This window comes from Lissotriton helveticus, chromosome 2_1, assembly GCF_964261635.1.
Source record: "Lissotriton helveticus chromosome 2_1, aLisHel1.1, whole genome shotgun sequence".
Lineage (NCBI taxonomy): Eukaryota > Metazoa > Chordata > Amphibia > Caudata > Salamandridae > Lissotriton > Lissotriton helveticus.
Window position 1 is genome coordinate 1,522,759,059 of NC_136059.1, and position 13,644 is coordinate 1,522,772,702.

At 46.8% G+C, this 13,644-nt stretch overlaps 1 protein-coding gene across 1 annotated transcript in view; it reads left to right on the plus strand.

Annotated features, from left to right (window-relative positions):
- Positions 1-13,644, plus strand: part of LOC144818753 (alpha-2-macroglobulin-like) — a 1,363,397-nt gene that overhangs the window by 637,587 nt on the left and 712,166 nt on the right. The window lies entirely within an intron of this gene.

Sequence of the window (13,644 nt, forward strand, 5' to 3'; positions counted from 1 at the left end):
CATACCAACATGAGAACTCTTACTAGTGCCCCTGGGGATTATACCCTAGGAAAGAGCCAGGTCTTGATTTTCTTGCAAAACAGCAGCAGACTTTGTGTTCTATTTATAGGGGGAGGCCATTCCAAAGGCGAGCTGCTGCCACGCTAAAAGCTCTTCCTCCCAGGGTCACTTTCTTTACCCTGGGTATTCTAACAAGGTTGGTGGAGGAGGAGCGAAGGGTCCGGATGGGCTTGTACCACTGAAACTTGCCCTGGAGCGGCTTAGGACCCTGTCCATGCAGTGCTCTAAACACAATGCACAGTAATTTGAACAGGATCCTTTGAGGTACTGGGAGCCAGTGTAGCTCCGCCAATTCTTGTGTTGTTGAAGATCGGCAAGTTCGGTAGAGCGCTAACTTTGCTGCTGCCGCCTGGATACTCTGCAATCTAGCAATCAGATATCCCGGGGATTCCAGTAGCAGGGCATTACACTAGCCCAGGCGACTGAGGATAATACTCCTGACTACCATTGTTCTTGCCTGTACAGTTAGCATAGGCAGTAGCTTCCGAAGACCTCATATTAAAGTACAGCAACTTCCCACCAGTTTGTTAACATGGGTCTCCAGATTTAGATTTTCATTAAAACTGACATCCAGATTGCACACCGTATTCACTGGTGTCAACGTGCCATCCGATGTTAGAGGCCAGAAGTCTGCTGGCAGACTTCGGGTGATCCCCCTCACCTTGCACTGTAGGATCTCCGTTTTCCCACTGTTAAACTGGAGCGAGTTTCCCTTCAACCATTTTGTCATTTCATGCATACAAGCATGGAAGCTATCCAGTGAGTCCGCCTGAGCACCATCCAGGGATATCAAAAGCTGCGTGTCATCAACGTAATTGATCATGCTGATGTTATAAGCTTTGATGATTCCCAGCAAGGGTTGCATATAGGCATTGTACAAAATGGGACTGATAGACGATCCCTGCGGAACCCCATGTAAGACTTTCACGAATTCAGATTGATACCGAGGGAGTGCCACCGCCTGCCATCTGTCCGACAGATAGGATCGCAGCCAACTAAGCGCCACCCCTTTAACCCCAAAGGTTTCCAGCCTTGAAAGCAGAATGTCATGGTTCACCGTATCGAAAGCAGCGGATAGGTCCAGCAGGATTAAGATCTCTGACTCACCCCTGTCCGCCCGCATTTGAAGGCTGTCCAACACCATCCCTAAAGCTGATTCTGTCCCATTACCCGGTCTAAAACCAAACTGTTCCTCCTCCAGTATGTTATTTGTCTCCAAAAAGAGGGACAGGGTGCTACTGACTGGACGTTCCACAATCTTGATCGGGTAGGGCAGGAGGGAAATCGGCCGGTAGTTCTTAAGACAACATGGATCAAGGGTGTTTTTTTTCAAAAGTGGCGTAATAGCAGCCTGCTTCCATTTGGACGGTACAGTACCTGTATTAAGGAACTGACAACATAGCTGTCGTAGGATGGGAAAGATCTCTGACCCGAGTTTCTTCATTAGCTTGTGGGGCAGAGGATTCAATGATGAACCCGAGGAAATTCCTGGGGCCACTTGAATGAACTCCTCCTCCGAGGGAAGTGGAAAATTATCTAAGGAGACCCCAGGAGCGGCCAACTCGACCGCACCCTCTTCTTTTACACTTCTTGCCCCTTTATTCTGATCTAGCAGGGTGAGAGGAGGTAAATCTTCCATACTTTCCACTATTTTATTTATTTTATCTTGGAAGAAAAATGCCAATCCATCACACAACTCCTGGGAGGGTTTGATTTTGATGTTAGTACAATCAGGATGGGTCGTGTCTCTCACTATCCTGAAGAGGTCCCTAGATTTATTGGAGCTTTTTAGTATGATGGATTCAAAGTTGTCGGTTGAAACAGCAGAACATTTCACACCCTAATACAATGAGAAGATTCTCTGTGTCATAGGCAGTGTGTATCTAAGAAATGCTGAAAGAAAGAAAATATTACCCCTTCAGGATATCTAGGCATTAAATCATACTAAAGACATTGTAAGAGAACTTGAAAAATAATGTACCTAGTGGAAGGTGTGCTTTCCTTTTGCCCTTAGATGGAATTCTCTCTGAAGTTCTGCTCAACTCAGGTGCTTCTGTCTGCAAGCACCTTGAAACTATCTTCTCTATGAGCCAGATTCCTACATTCTCTTCTGACTGCAGCAGTCAAACGAACAGTCACATTGCAACCATGTAGTTTCCCATAGGAAGCAGGGTCAAGACTGATTTGAATCTATCAATTGTTTTTGCATTTGTCACCCCGAGTGGTACGGGTACGCCCAGACATGAGTCCCATGCTCTCCATGCCACTGGAGTCACGCTAGCCTGGCTAATGAGGGGTGAAACCTCGAAACCGGTCCTAGGATGCTTGTTTCCAGTCCAGGGAGGACCTGACCTGGCAGTTTGGGCTGGACTGTTTCCATAGGGAGCAGGACGAAGACTCATTTGCATATGGTTGGGTTCAAACTGGAATGGCATGGGGATCATAAAAACGATGGATTTAGGCCCAGGTCTCTGTACTACGGTGAATGAATGACATTGTTCTGCGTTCCCTCCATCAATTGTTCTTTTTGCATTTGTCACCCCGAGTGGGACGGGTATGTCCAGACATTGGTCCCGTGCTCTTCATGCCACTGGAGTCAAGCTAGACTGGCTGATAAGGAGTGGACCGAGCACAGATTGATTCTACCTAATTAGCAGCAGCGGCTAACACAGGTAAACGCGGTGAGGCGGGTGGGGTGGAGTTGGAGGGGTGGGAGTCAACAGACAATAGAATAGGTATGAATAAATAAAGAATACCTATTCTTTGTCGTGCGCTTACCTGTGCCAGCCACCGCTATTAATTAGTGTCTATCCCCTGCTCTTGCTGTGAATAAGGTACTTTTTTATTTTATTTTTCTTGCAGTGTTGCTTCTTTACCCTCTCATCCACCACTTCTCCATTTTTCTGATCCCAGCCGTGCTTGCACACACACACACACACACACACACCCTTCCTCCCTCCCCGTCTTTTTTGTTTATTTATTTATGATTTTTTTCCACTGAAAGAGAACATAAACTTTAAGGCGTGCAGCATGCCCTCCTGCCAAGAGCGTGTAAGCATTCGACATTCGCCTAATGGGTGTATGTTTGCTAAACGGCAACTTTATCAGGAAAAGATGCCTTCCTGTGACACCTTTTACGAGTAAGTAATGTTTATGTTTGCCTTTCTCATCCTGAAGTTTCAAATGCATCAAACACAGCTCCTATTTTTATAGCATCTCTAAAGGCACTTCTGTCATTAGGCGCTCTAGATGGCTGACGATTGTGTTGCCGAATGCAGTAGGACTTCATTAAGTGACCTAGAAATGTTCGATCTGGTAAATACGGGTCCACTGATACTGGACTAGACAACCCCAAGTAAATTCTGTCTATGACAAAAACTTTGGAATGCCATGAAGGCACTGATCATACACGCTCCGAAGCCGTACTAATGCCAACCTGCACTGTAAAAATGTTACTATCTCAAATAAGGGGTTTGGGTGGCTGCCCATTTATTTGAGGGCACATCGTGCATTGTTCCTGCACCTGTTATGACGTTGCACTCATGGCCTTTTGTAATCTTTTAGCCAGCCATGGTTAAAGCTCCAGGCTTCCTCAAACCCTTGTGAGGGAGAGGAATTGCCCGGACATGGACCTCCTCATCTTAAAAGGTGTTTTTTTCCCCATGCAGTTCAGGGGTGGCTTTTGAGGAAGAGGACCTCTGATGAATTTTATCCTCGACGCTTATTGTACATTGTACCATCAGCAGGAGGTGAGAGCCACTATCAACACAGGAGCATCCATTGAGCTGATGGCGGCCCACGTGTACAACCAGCTTCGTAATAAGCCCCCCCCTCCGTGAAGCAAGGATCAGGGTATTCGCATATGGCCAGAATACACCAATTCCACTCATAGGGTGTTTCAAAAGGGATCTGCAACACCACGGCCTCAAAGTCCCCACCACCGTGTACGTCACCAAGGAAGGCAGCGGCATGCTAATTAGTGGACAATCAGCAGAAGAGCTGAGGCTCATATCGTTCGCCATGGCAGTGCTGGAAGATGAACTAGAGGCCATCTTAGAAGAGTTCGGAGATGTCTTCTAAGGCATCGGATGCCTGAAAGGGAAGGAAGTCTCCCTCCATATCGACCCATCGGTCCAACCGGTGGCACTGAGACACAGACGCATCGCGTTCCACTTGAGGAAGAAGGTCGAGGAAGAACTGGAGGCATTGGAGAAACAGGGCATTATCGAAAAGGTCAGTGGGCCCACCCCGTGGGTGTCCCCGATCGTGGTGGCTCGGAAACCGAAACAGCCGGGACAAGTACGAATCTGTGTGGACATGCGCCTCCCAAACGCAGCAGTAAAGAGGGAACGACACCTAACCCCAACCATCAACGACATACTGGGAGAGTTAAACGGCGCAAGATGGTTCTCAAAGATGGACCTCCGGTCGGGGTATCACCAACTGCCACTACACCCAGACTCTCGATACATAACCACCTTCTTCACGCATGTAGGCCTCAGAAGGTACCGGCGCCTCAATTTTTGGATCTCGAGTGCCGCTGAGGTGTTCCAAAACACCATCCATGAAGTCCTCAGCGGGCTCCAAGGAGTTTTAAACATGAGCGATGATCTGCTCATCTATGCATCGTCAGTTGAAGATCATCATCAGAGGCTGAGGGGAGTCCTACAAAGGATCAAAGAGTCCGGCCTGACCTTGCACCCGGAGAAGTGTCCGTTTCTGAGAAACAAGATCAGCTTCTTTGGTTACACGTTCTCAGACCAAGGAATTGCCCCGGACCCCGAAAAGGTGAGGGACGTCCAAGAGGCCCCAGCCCCCTCTAACATCTTGGAAACCAGGAGTTTCCTAGGCATGGTGAACTTTTGCGGACGCTTTGTTCCCGATCTTTCTAACCTCACTAAGCCTTTGAGGGAACTGACAAAGTCCACCACCACGTGGCAGTGGGGCCCTGAACAGGGACAATCCTTCAAAGCCACGAAACAGGCTCTGTCAGCGGACACAACCCTGTCCTATTTTGACTCGAACAGATCCACCAACGTCGCAGTGGACGCCAGCCCCTATGCGCGAGGGGCAGTCCCCACTCAACTGCAAAGCAATGGAGAATGGGCCCCGATTGCATATACCAGCCGCTCCTTAACAGACACAGAACAAAGATATTCTCAGATAGAGCGAGAAGCAATCGCCATCCACTGGGCCTGTCGTCACTTTCATGTCTATGTATATGGTCATCCCTTCACGGTGTCGACGGACCACAAACCGCTCATACCCCTATTTCAAGGCTCAGTGTCCAAACCTCCACCACGGATTGAGAAGTGGATACGTCAGCTACAGGGCTACGACTACCGGGTAGAGTACAAACTAGGCTTGTTGAATCCCGCAGACTACCTCTCAAGACATCCCCGAACAGCCACACAAGCGGAAAGAGAGGAGGCGGAAGATACTGAAGAATACGTCCGGCTAGTACTGGAGAGAGCTCGACCCCGATTCAAGCCACCCTGAACAGGCGGACACCGCACACTAGAGTCCATGATGCGGGTCAAAGACGAACTGTTGGTCGACAGCCGAGGCTGCCTCCTACGAGGACCCCGGTTGGTGATGCCTTTCAGCCTGGCTCAGCAGGCCATTGACCTGGCACACCAGGGGCACCAAGGCATGGTGAAAACCAAGAGTCTGCTGAGGGTCAAGGTGTGGTTCCCAGGAATGGATGCAATGGTAGAACAGACAGCCCAAACTTGCGCCTGGTGTCAAGCAGCAGGGCAATCAGATCGCCCTCACCCTGTCATCACTGAGGACAACCCTTAAAGACCGTGGGAATGTGCAAGCGCAGACTTTGGACATCTTCCCGATGGGCGCTATGCTCTGGTGATCATCGTCGACTTCACAAAGTATCCAGAGGTGGAGATTGTGGGGACCCAGACAGCCACGGAGGTCATTACCAAGTTCGAAAAAACCATTGCTACGCACGGAATATTCGAGGTGGTCAAGACAGACAACGGCCCACCCTCCAAGGGACAGGAGTTTGCGGACTACCTAAAGAGCTGGGGGATTAACCACAGGAAAGTGACTCCCTGCTGGCCCCAGGCCAACGGGGAAGTGGAGAGATTCATGCGCACGCTCAACAAAACAATACGAATTGCGGGAAACATCCTAAACAACGAAGTGTTAATAACGACTCACCTTAACAACAAAGTCCGAACAACGATAAATCCACATCAACGAAGTCCTGAACAACGAAGTCCTGAACCACGACTTTTACGGGACGGCAATGCAAAACTGTGCTTTCTCTGAGTTGCACCTCACCTCCCCCCCACCCCCCTCTGCTGCTAAGGCCTGCCATTAATCTCAGCCCCCCAGACTGCTCATGTCACTCTTCTCCGCCCCCACCCCTTTTTACACTTGGAAGCAGAAGTGAGGCAAACTTGCTGGGGGGCAACGAGATCAGAAAAGGAAAGACATTTTGAACGCTCTGCCCCCTGGCAAAATGTCTGGCATATTTCCTCTCTCCGCCTCACTCAGGGAATTGGACTTGTTGCCTCCTGTCTCGCAGACTACGAGCAGCACAGGAATGCTGCCAGCGAAGCCCGACCCACAGCCCCAAATTGACAGTTGACTGGAGATTTCAGTTGTAAGCAAACACTTCTGGAGTGCGTCGAAGTACGAGACAGGACCCACACCAGTGGTGTTAGATTACAAATGAACTAAAGCAACTTCACCTTAAAAGCTGCACACCTTTCCTTCGTTATTAATTTAAAAAGAACGGCACTTTTCACGGGGTCTGAGGAACATGGGAAAGCAGCCAGCCATCATCCTGTCAACATGGTAATCGATATCATTAAATCGATATTGTTGATGTTTCGTATTTAAATACACTTTACTTTTTTAGCATAATATCATTTTTTAAAAACAATAGAATTTGTAGTTCGTCAAGTTAAAAAAATATGACTATAACTTAAAATATAAGTAGAATAAATAATTTAAAAATATTTCGTGGAAGTATTGTTATTACAATACTGCCATCTATTGGCCAGTCACGAGGTGAATCTTTTCGTGGTTTAGGATGTAGCTGTAAAAAAAAGTAGTGGTTTACCATAGCTCGTTGTAAAGCTTTCGTGGTTCAGGGAGTCGTGGTTTAGGCAGTAGTTGTTTAAACATATAACCACGAATTGCACATGCCGACAGATCAACCGTGGAAAGAGCCATCTACAGCTCCTTGAGAGAGTACCGGCTGACACCTCATCTCACAACCGAGGCAGCCCCCGGTCCAGCAACCATGGGCCGAGTAGTGAAAGACACCATCCCGAACCACCCAAACTGGGTCCCAGCCCGAGTGGATGTGGAAAGAACCCTGGCTAACCGGACCCAATCCAATGACCAAGACAGCGCCAGGAGACGGGCCAGAGAGTCTGACATCTGAGAAGGGGACAATGTGTTCATCAAAGACCGACATCCAGGGAGGAAACTCCGGCTCCCGTCCGAGCACAAGCCCTGGACCGGTCTCCGCCGCACTGGCACCATGGTGACCGCCCAGAGGGGATCTGAAGTTGTCACTCGAAACATCTTGTTCTTCAAGAAGGCACACCCCGGAGCACCAGGTCGTCAAGAACCAGATCGCCCGGCAACCAGGACCAGCCAATCGACGGATGAAGACAACTATGAACTACCAAGGCAATACCCCACCGAAAATTAGAACCAAATGGACCCGGACACTCAGCCAATGCCGGAAACACCAAAGGAGAGCCTGCCAAGCTCTCCAGTGTGGTCTCCGACAAGTGGGTCCTCGCCGAGAGTGACTCCGTCAGTGCCATCGTCAAGGGGGGAGCAATCCAGGTATGGTTTGCGCCAGAATCCAGCACCATCCTCTCGGCTAGCTGATTTCGTGGTGTGACCATCCAGAGACTGGAAATCAAGAGACTGGTAACAGACCCTCTTTACTTCTATGATGCTGATTATGTTTTGTTCAAATAAAGGTTAGAAGGAATGTAGTATCATGCGGCGCAGGGTAGCGTTCCAGTCTACCTGCGCCTGTGAGGGCACGTTAGCGCGGGCGCGTGTCGTCGGTCGCCCGCTATATAATAAAGGGGGCATGGCCGACGCAAGCAGTCGGAGTCACGAGTAGAGCAAAGCACAGTCTCCCGAGTTTTATTTGGTATCACGGCGCCGCAGTTAATAGCGCTAGCGCGACCACAAGATATCACATACATGTAATAAGGTACCGCTCATATCTTTGTCTGTTTCTGGTATGGAATTATCCACCAATTTTGTGGTTGAAAAGTTAACAAACTGCTTTTGCTCACCTGTCCGTGTGTTTTTTATCAGCCAGGGATGTATTTTTAGTACAGACGGGTAAAAAAAAGTCAGAAAAAGCGTTGAAATCCGGCAACGACAAATGGCTCTATTATGTCACTTTTTAAAATGTTTTCAGGCATGTGGTAGAGCAGCACAACATGAAAGTACATTGAAAAAGCAGTATGAGAGGTCAATGCTGGCCACGTCATAGTTTTTTTTTTTTTACTTTCATCCATGCTATACACCAGCCGAACAGATCTACAGCATTCCAAAACAAACATTGACATTGTCCTACACCTACTCATGGCAGCCAATGGCACACACTTGTCCCTCTCAGGTTCACCCAAATGTTGAGATCATAGCACTGATACCTAAATCTGAAAAAAAGGTGTATGCCATTGTTGATTACTGTCTTTGGGGAAGAGCACCATCAGACTGCATGAGTCACAGACAGTTCTTGTGACAGTCCATCTCCCTGGCCAAAGCAAACGAAACACAGGGTACCCTTCTGTTTTGTTGATAGAATGGCTCCATTCGGATTTCTGAAATAACATGATGTTTCAGGAATTTAAATTGACCACATTTTCAACCAATGGAAATAGGACACTTTGGTGGGGCCATTCTGGTTGGCTGGTAGCTGCGAATCAGTATAACTGTTAGCAAAAAAGCCTACCAGCAGCACTTTTTGGCATTTTTTGTTTCAAGGAGACACCAGACACCAACAGCCTGAGCAAAGGCATCAATCTGTTTTCAGGGATAACAAACACACATTTTTCTAGTCTGTCCATGAAGCAAATAGTGCTCTGCAACAGTGATGGCTGGCATGTACTGAGGGTGGTGCGACGGGGGGACACAAATAAATAAATAAATAAAATAGACTTACTTCCTGGCTTACAGCACAACCTCCTCCTCCCTTCTGTGTCTTCTCGAAGCTCCGGGCCCAGGAAACTGCGCTACTTAATACTGGTGCTGCTCTCACAGCATGAGAGAAGCACCAGGATTGGACGGAGCAGCCTCACTCAGCTCTCTCAAGAGCACTGGAGGCTTATGCTTTCTTGAATCTGGCTGTCTAAGACAGGTAGGTTAGAGAAGTTTAAAATGTATATGCCTGGCTGTCTGTCCCAAAACTGCCCGCCAAAGAGACATGCACATTTTAAAGCACACCGCCCCTTGTTGCTGCCACTCGGCAGCACTGGCCCAGCCTCGTCGTGACAGTTCAGGACAGGTTGCAGAAAAATAATATGGTGATAAATAAACTTTATTCTATTTTACTTTTCAGCTCTGGGGCTTGTGGGGCGACACTCCTCTGCTCAAATGGAGGAGCTGCCCCTGCTCTGCAAGTGTAGAAGAGAAAAAATGTTTTAAAAAAATGTTAATTGATACTTGTATAGCGCACTACTCATCCGCAAGGGTCTCAAGGCGCTTGTACGAATACCGCTGTGGAACCCATCCTGGCTTTCCCTGTGAGGTGTCCACTCCTGGGCACCCCCAAGGTGGAGGTTAGGCATCCTTAGCAGTGTGGGGGCCATTGTGGAGATTAAACAAGCTATTGCCTAGAGTTGCAGAGTGGGACTCCATGATTGGAATAGGCACCGATGCGAGAATTATCATGTCCGTGGAATTTTTGAGCCCAAGACCCGCCGAGGCGGGGAATTGAACCCTGGTCCCGGGCTAGACCTCTGCATCAGGGTCTGCCGCTCTAACCATTGAGCCACACTTCTCCAGAAAGGCCAATTATGCAAATCGACATCGTTTTTCGCACAACCTTAATAACAGTAACATAAAAACATTAAATCTGATCTTAGGTCAAATAATTGTAAAGGAATACATCATGTACAACTACTTGCTAGTCTAAGGAAAGACATTTAAGCTATGACCTGTTCCTTTATAAATTGTAGATGATTACTCCATGACCTACCTGGAAGCAGAAAATCGATTAGCAGTAAACACTTTAATAGTTTTACACAGTTCCCCACCAACCTTACTCTACAAACCTTGCTTACCTGTCTGGTCTCTTCACCAGCCCTGTTGTTTTTCAACGACCACAAGTGGCTATTTGCTCAACTGATTACTCAATAGTAACTTCAATTCCAATTACATGCGGATAGTATCTGGCTTCTCAGATCTCCTCTGAGTCTCAGAAATAAGGAAGCACAGCAGCAAACAATCATCACCTGTTTGAGGCATATTTACTACTGGATGACCACTATTGTTAAAATATGCACCAATCTACACTCGAAAAGCTCTGAAAGTGGAATTCTGAAAGCACCAGCCTTCCTTTGCAATGCACAGGTGGATGGAAACAGCCATGACTCCAGCTCACAAAGTCGGAATTCTTGGTTTTATTTCTATAATAAGCTATGCTGGTGTCTTGAAGAAAGAAACACACATTTCAAAGACTACTAAACCAAACTGCCAGGCTTTGGAAATCGACCATGTCACATCAGCACTGAAAGATCTCCGGTGGTCCTCATCAAACCAGAGGATTAAAGTCAAGACGTTGTCTACTGTATTGTAAGTATGGCTACAGATGTACCCCCTTTGAACTGTGAATCACACCCTCGAACCTGGTAAAACTAAGTGAATCCCACCGCCTAAATCCAACTTCGAGAAATATACTGGAAAAACATCTAAGTACAGAGCAATCTGAGCTTTCATCTGAGAAACCAAATCAGCTCCAACATGTTCTTCCCACACCTTCAGAGTCTCAATAACCAGATGAAAACATGCAATTTAAAGAAAAATAGCCCATGGAACATTCCTGTCCCTATGGTAGCAAGAACGCTCTGTGAATGTTATGCTTGCTCCCGATATCTGCATTGATCTGAAGGTCAAGATCTCGAATCTTCTAGTGAACGGAGCGCAGCTAAATAACAACACTTAGAAATAGCAGAAGTGCTGTGTGAAGCAATACAAACAATTTACACATATGGCATTTTTGAGTAAAATTCACTAGCCGAGTTTTCACATATTTCTTGATGTCCACAGCTTACTGCCATTCATTCGCTATGCAAGTACCTCTAGTTTCTGTACGCTCATCAACCAAATGTGTATGTCTACCTGGAGGGGATCTCTGCAACAAAAGTGCACCCACTGCTTTGGCTTGATGCTGAATGGTCCGCCATATTTTTTGGCCTGCTCAGCATTTAATGCTGCTTTTTAGAATTTGGGGTTGTTGGTTTCTGTAATGCAAAGTAACAAAGGCTTTGAGATGCAAGGAGTTTTTCCTCCCCTGGTCTGCTATACCTCACATGGCGTGCTGGGACTAAGAAAGTCAGTGGCAGTAGCCCCCTCCTGTTTAGAGCAGGGCTATCACCACTATAAACGGGTGGTTTTTGGCAGTCCCCCGGGTCAAAGGCTTTAGCAAAGGCTTCACCCATAGAACCCTGGCAGTTTTCCCATCTCTAAATTGTGTGGGAAAATTGTGAGGTTTATCAGAGTGGGGATTCGCCAGTTAATGGCAGTGCTCTTTCCCTGTGGAACTATATTTAACCCACAAGTAGCTTTTTTACAATCATAGCTGCTAAACCATGCAAACCAAAGGATACCCTAAATCTTCTGCATATTGGTTACTTTGCATGTTATTCTTCAGATGCAGGTGAGTCATCATACCTGGCAGGACAAGGTAGATAAACTTCATAGTTACACCAGGCTGAAACCACAGGGCTTCTAAGCGAATCCTATAGTAATTGGACCAAGATAAAATTCCTGAATTATGGGCGGAGGATACTATCGGTCCTAAAGTACCATCCCTTATGGAAAAGGCGGGAAGCACAAGATAACTGTTGGCTATGCGACCAAGGTCAGGAAGATATTCACATCGTCTGCTTATGCACCACCCTTCTGGAGAATCGACGGGAGCTACTATGAAGATCATGGAATGATCGAGGTATAGGGTCTTGCAGAGAGGCAGTGATGGCCTGCTGTGCTCCATCGGACATTAAGCTGAACTGTGCAATGGTGAAATTCCTTCAGAGATTGAAGAAAAAGATCGAGGCAAGGAAGGGAGGAGACTATTTTAAAACACAGCTTAAACACAGTTAAAACATTAAAGAGCACAGCCTAAAGCTTAATGTCTGCAATAGTCTTGGAAGTAGCCTTATACCTCCCAACCCCGTTCCTCTCTTCGCAAAGGGGGGTTAACAACCAACTGGGCTGATGGTAATACGTAAAGGGACCCGGCCACTGACCCATGTCACACTTTTCCTCACTCCACTCCTTACCTTCATAGGCACTACTAGTGGAAAAAGTCTTGGGTTTTTAATACGAGAACCCGCTGGCTGTTGTCCCTGGATGCGAACTCAAGCCTTTCCTCTTATTCATTACTGGTATGAGGGCCTAACTAGCTGGGAAATGCACTTAAGATCTCAAAACTGCTGAACTTGCACTTTTCACAGATTACACCCATTGCACTTTACTTACCCAGCGCCCTGATGTCACTCCAATCTTCCGCCACCTAAAACCATTACCTGTACATAGGTATTACTAGACGCTAAAGCCCCATGGCCACCACATTGCTGCATCTGCACTTTATACAACACCGTGCTTTAATTTCTGCTCATGCAATTTATGGTTACACAGAGTACAACAAATGCCAGGTAGTGTAATCCGCAATCCGGTGACCACGCTCTGAACTTTGGCTTCATTTACGGGTGCTCATTATTGATAGGGCCAATTTATTTTAAGCTACAGGGCAGAAAGTGAGCCTCCATCTTAAATATTTTATAAAACTTTGTTTTTAATGAATTTCATGCTTATAAGTGAGGGTGAAGTTAATGCTTTTTGTGGAATGACGATGGCACTAACTTGTATCTTTAGTATACTTCATTGTATCTTTTTTGGTCTTTGAATGTGTGCTGCATTGCAACGGTTTTAATAATCAAGCAATAAGGAAGATTTGATTTGAGGTAGATAAACCGGTTTTCACTCTATCTTTAGCAGAAAGCGCAAATTCATCGCCACCAAATTTCTAGTGGTGTTTATGACTATCTAAATGATGATAGATCATGTGGTTTGCCAGTCATAAAACAGCTTAGTTGAAGAATGCACCTTATTCTGTGTGGGTTAATATCTTTTTTAATTTGCTCATCTCTAAGATGTTTTAGTGAGAACAATTCTCCATCCACTGGTTCAATTCTTGATCCACTGTCGGGTAGGAAAAGACCAATCGATTTGAACTCTCCAGTGATCTGCAAACCAGTGTGAGGTACTAGGTAAGGGGGGCATACATCTTGAGATATGCAGGTGTTTTTTTCGGGAAGATCAGCAAAAGTCATACCTGGGGATAGCTGGCCAGAG